This window comes from Hemicordylus capensis, chromosome 9 (assembly GCF_027244095.1).
Source record: "Hemicordylus capensis ecotype Gifberg chromosome 9, rHemCap1.1.pri, whole genome shotgun sequence".
Classification (NCBI taxonomy): Eukaryota; Metazoa; Chordata; class Lepidosauria; order Squamata; family Cordylidae; genus Hemicordylus; species Hemicordylus capensis.
In genome coordinates this window covers 7,019,992-7,025,509 of record NC_069665.1, presented here as the reverse complement: position 1 = coordinate 7,025,509, position 5,518 = coordinate 7,019,992, and positions in this window count along the sequence as shown.

The following is a 5,518-nucleotide window of genomic DNA, read 5'->3' as shown; positions in this document are numbered from 1 at the left end:
GAGCCGACTCCAATGTGTCTGATTTTCAAGGAAAGGAGCACACGGATTACCATGGTCCCTGTCTAGCCAGGACATGGCGTACTTGGTAAGCAGTGTTTTCAGCAAGAGAGGAGGTTCATCGGTAGCTTCCGTTCTGACGCACTTGGGCCAGTGAAGCAAGAACCTAGGGTTCACATCCTTTTTACAGCAGATAAGCTTTGAGAAAGAAGTGATATGCATCGAGGTTTCTTGAAGAATGCAGCCTAATCGGGGCCTGTTCGTGCAGTGGTAGATAACCACTCCTGAGCTTCTGGTAACCTCTGGGTTTACACAACTGAACGGAGGAAGAGAAGCCACAGTGAGAACTTGCAAGTCTGCCAACTTGTGCAAGTGGGAGAGCTTGTACAAGTGGAGGAGGGCTGGCCTTGTGGTAGCAAGCATGACTGGTCCCCTTAGCTAAGCAGGCTCCACCCTGGTTGCATATGAATGGGAGACTTGATGTGTGAGCACTGGAAGAGATTCCCCTCAGGGTGGAGCTGCTCTAGGAAGAGAATCTAGGTTCCAGGTTCCTTCCTTGGCAGCATCTCCAAGAGAGGGCTGAGAGAGATTCCTGCCTGCAACCTTGGAGAAGCCGCTGCCAGTCTGTGAAGACAATACTGAGTATTGTCTCGGCTACTCCAAGGTTGCAGGCAGGAATCTCAGCCGTATCTTGGAGATGCTGTCAGAGAGGGAACTTGGAACTTAGATGCTCTTCCCAGAGTGGCTCCATCCCCTGAGGGGAGTATCTTATGGTGCTCAGTCTCCCATTTGTATGCAACCAGGTTGGACCCTGCTTAGCTAAGGGGACAAGTCATGCTTGCTACCACAAGGCCAGCTCAAGACAGATCTTTGGGGAAGGGGGTGCACTACTTGCTTCCCTCCTTTGCAAGAGCTGCCCCCAGATTCCTACCCTCTGTTCCTGTTTAACCAGCATAACGCTCCCAAGAGGTTTTTGTGTAGGGATGTGCAAAACGTTTTGGAAACAAAACGTTTTGTACCCAAAACAGCCTGTTTCGGGTGTTTTGTAGACAAAACAAAACACCCATTTTCCAGATCCAAAAGTTTTGTATACAAAACAAAACATCCCTGTTTCGGCTACAAAACGTTTTGTTTCGGACCTCCATTTTGTGGTGATCTCTGAGTCAGTCTCCATTTTGTGTTTGCATCTCTTTGAATTTCCCACCCTTCCAGCCTTCTGATCGGTGACCTAAATCATGGGCTGACCTGCTGACAATTCCCTCCCTGTTCCCCATTGGCTCTTTTGCTTCTTGCCACTCTTTACTGACCCCACATTGGCCAGGGGAAGGATTGCTAACCCATGGGGTGCTGGGTTCTGTTGATTCTGTGGTGTTCTGAGTGTAGATTTTCTGGTAGCATATGAGAGTGGATTCTTGTTTTTCACTGAAAATCTCATATGCTACCAGAGAATCTACAATGAACACCTCAGAAACAACAAAACCCAGTACCCCACGCGCTTGTGGGTATGGGGGTGGTTGGCACCCTATGTGCACTACACAACCCCTCACTCTGGGCAACCCCAGTGCCCCCCAAGTGGAATTATGGGGCTGCTGAAACCTAAACCTCCATTATTCCCTATGGGAGAAATCTTAGACACGTAAACTTCATCAAATCACAAAAGATCAGCCCTTTGCCCAATTTCTTTGAAATAATTCTGGAAGTTTCCTTGCCCCGATTGGGCACTACCACCCACCACACTCCGCTCTGGGTCATCCCTTTCCCCTTGATTTGAAGCGATACATTTGCTGGAATCTCCATTATTCCCTATGGGAAAATTCTTAAAGATGTGTAAACTTAAAAAATTCACCAAAAAAAAGCCCTTTGCCTAATTCTTTTGAAATTTGGCTGCTAGCTTCCACCCATTGGACGCTACCACCACCACCCACTCTTTTTGCCCTGGGACCCTTTTAAAAAAATCCAAATCAATTCGGATTCGGAAAATTCGGCTACAAAACAAAACAGGGCTGATTCGGATTCAGAAAATTTGGGTACAAAACAAAACGGGGGTGTTTCGATTCGGATACAAATCAAAACAAGAAAATTCCAAAATGCACACCCCTATTTTTGTGGACCATTGCAAGGAATGCTGGGATGTACTTGTCTTGGGGAAGGTAAAGTGTGCCACCAAGTTGATGTTGACTCGTGGCGCCCACAGAGCCCTGTGGTTGTCTTGGGCAGAAGACACATCTAAAGCAGCGAGGCAGCTGGAAAAACTATGGATGGGCAGATACAGAAACGTTAATGACCTGTAAAGATAATTAGGCTTGACATATGAAACCATCATTCTGGCTGGCTTCCAGAATGAGGGAGTAAACTCCCAGTGCTGGGCTCTTGGCATTTGGCAGCCCCAGAGGTCCCAGGGTTGGAAATTTCCATCACGACGCCATCGTGGCAGTCCAGCTGCCCCTGTCTAAAAAAAGATCAATAGATGGGAAGCAGGCCCAGGTTAAAAATAAGTGCTCGAGTCAACCTTTGAATTCCTGCCTTGGAAGCCAGGGCTGGGGTAATGATCCTGGGTGTCAGTCACACCGAATGAGGAGCTGCAGAGTGGGTGAGTTGGAGTCTTTTATCAGGACAACGCTGGAACAGGAAGCTGCCATATACTGAGTCAGACTACTGGTCCATCTTACTCAGAAGTGTCTTCACAGACTGGCAGCGGCTTCTCCAAGGCTGCAGGCAGGAATCTCTCTCAGCCCTCTCTTGGAGATGCTGCCAGGGAGGGAACTTGGAACCTAGATGCTCTTCCCAGAGCGGCTCTGTCCCCTGTGGGATCTTGCAGTGCTTGCATTTCTAGTCTCCCATTCATATGTAACCAGGGCAAACCCTGCTTAGCTCAGGGGACAAGTCATGCTGGCTACCTCAAGACCAGCTCTCTGCTCTGCAGCTGATTCTGCTGTTCAAGCCACTGGAGCAAAGCCCTGTGTCTCACTCGTACAGTACATTCCAGCCTCAGCTCTCAAGTTGCTGTTAGTTCGACTGCTATAGAGAGTAATCAAGTAAAGCGGCAAGCATGGCTATGATCAAGAATTCTCACCCTCATGCAGAGTGTTCCAAATATATGGTAATACATATTGTCCCCCCCCCACATGCTCTCCTTGAGTTGAGGCTTCTCTCCTCTATGTGAAGTGCAGTAAATATATGCAAGCATATCACGTCCATGTCCTCCATTGTATCTTGACCACAGTGGACTCCAGTGACTATAGGACAGTGTAGTTTTAAAAAATGTATTGAGCAGTATGGGAGTCCATTAGAGAGAAAGAGAGGGGGGAACCCTATTCACACATTATATTCAATCTGAACACACACAGATCTGAATACGTGTACAGTTATCTACATCAGAGGTTCTCAACGTTGGGTCCCCAGATGGTATTGGACTTAAACTCCCACAATCCCCAGCCCCAGTGGCCTTTAGTTGGGGATTATGGGAGTTGAAGTCCAATAACATCTGGGCACCCAATGCTGAGAATCCCTGATCTACATGTTATGTTATATCCATGCACAGCAGAACACTTCCTGATACTACCCTGAGCTTGAGCTAGGTTCACTTTTAAAATGAATTGCATGTACAGTTGTTCACACAAAAACTTGTCAATGTATAGAGATGTCTGGATGCTCATACTGCATACAGTGGTGCTCTTTGCACTGGACTTTTGGGCAGAGGTCCAGTCCTCTGCAGGTCTGGGGGGCCTCCAAATGCTGAGCAGCCTACTAATTTGAGGGGCAGGATTGTCCATGCAAAATGTGGTATCTCTCTGCAAGTCAGTAGGAAGTATCTTCTGAGTATCTCTTGCCTCCCCCGCACCAAAAGGTGGGTTGTTGTTTTTCCAGCTTTCCCTGAGCATGTGCTGGTGTAAAAATAGTGCATTGCAGCTTATCTTGCAGGGGTGGGGCAAAAGGCCTGTGTCCTAGGTCCAGGCTTCCAAATTACCTAGGTGCACCTCTGACTGCATAATGTCTAACCAGGGGTACTCTCTTTCTCCTGGCAGCCTCATGCACTGAATATTAGCCTGCCAGGGACAAAGCCCAGAGGATCATGGGGAGGCACTTATCTTGACAGCTGCTGCAAGCTGCAGCTCCCACAGCCCTTGATACTGGGAAGGTATAGAGCAGGGATTCTCAAAGTTGTGTCCCCAGATGTTATTGGACTTCAACTCCCATAATCCCCAACTAAAGGCCACTAGGGCTGGGAATTATGGGAGCTGAAGTCCAATAACAGCTGGAGACCCTACATTGAGAATCTCTGGTATAGAGCAGGGATTCTCAACTTTGATGTTATTGGACTTCAACTCCCATAATCCCCAACTAAAGGCCACTGGGGCTGAGGATTATGGGAGTTGAAGTCCAATAACATCTGGGGACCCAACGTTGAGAATCCCTGGTATAGAGGAAGCTGCCTTATACTGAGTCAGACCTTTGATCCATCTAGCTCAGTCTTATGGCACTGATCAGCAGCAGCTGTCCAAGGTTCAGAGACTAAATCTAAAAGCCGTTCAGTGAGAAGTTCGGAGTTTTTGAATAAGTTTTAAATTGGTTTAGATACATTTTCATGCAGAATAATATCAAACTCTTCGGCACGCAATATACTTCTCTAACACAAATGCAAATGATAGCTATTGCACCTGAGAAAAATATTCATAAACTGTTCGATTTTGAAAGGTTTTTATTAACAAAATACAACATGATAAAATGAAAATGCAACATTAGCTATATAACACAAAGCAGAGTGTCTAAACACTTATCTTGAATTTAGTGCTCCAGTTGTATATACCATTACATTTCCCTGCAAAATCTATGTGGGGAGAGCAATTAGACAATGGAAGGTACATATTGGAGAATGCTTGAGTGATATCAGAAATGTAAGGAGATCTAGCTTGGTGTAGTGGTTAGTGTGCTGGACTGAGGAGACTCAAGTGCAAATACCTGTTTAGTCATGAAAGTCACCGGGTGGCTCAGGTCTAGGTCAGTCACTTCTCTCTCAGCCCAACCTACCTCACAGGGTTGTTGTGAGGATAAATTCAACCATGAGCTATGAGCTCCTTAGAGAAATAGCAGGATATAAGGGGTTCCCCTTTAGTGGAGCATTTCTTAGAGAAGAAATAAAACCTTGGACCCCTAGAATAAGGGGTTATGGATGAGAGGTTTCTTGTGACGTGGGGAAGTCAAATTGATTTTGGAACGACAAATTTTAGCAGGTCTTCATGAGGACTGGTGTGTTGACCTGAGGCCTTTGCATATACTGAGAAGGGAATATAATTAGGCATATGAGAGCCAGCGTGGTGTAGTGGTTAGAGTGCTGGACTAGGACTGGGGAGACCCAAGTTCAAATCCCTATTCAGCCATGAAACTAGCTGCGTGACTCTGGGCCAGTCACTTCTCTCTCAGTCTAACCTACTTCACAGGGTTGTTGTGAAAGAGAAACTCAAGTATGTAGTACTCTGGGCTCCTTGGAGGAAGAGCGGGAGATAAATGTAATAATAATAAT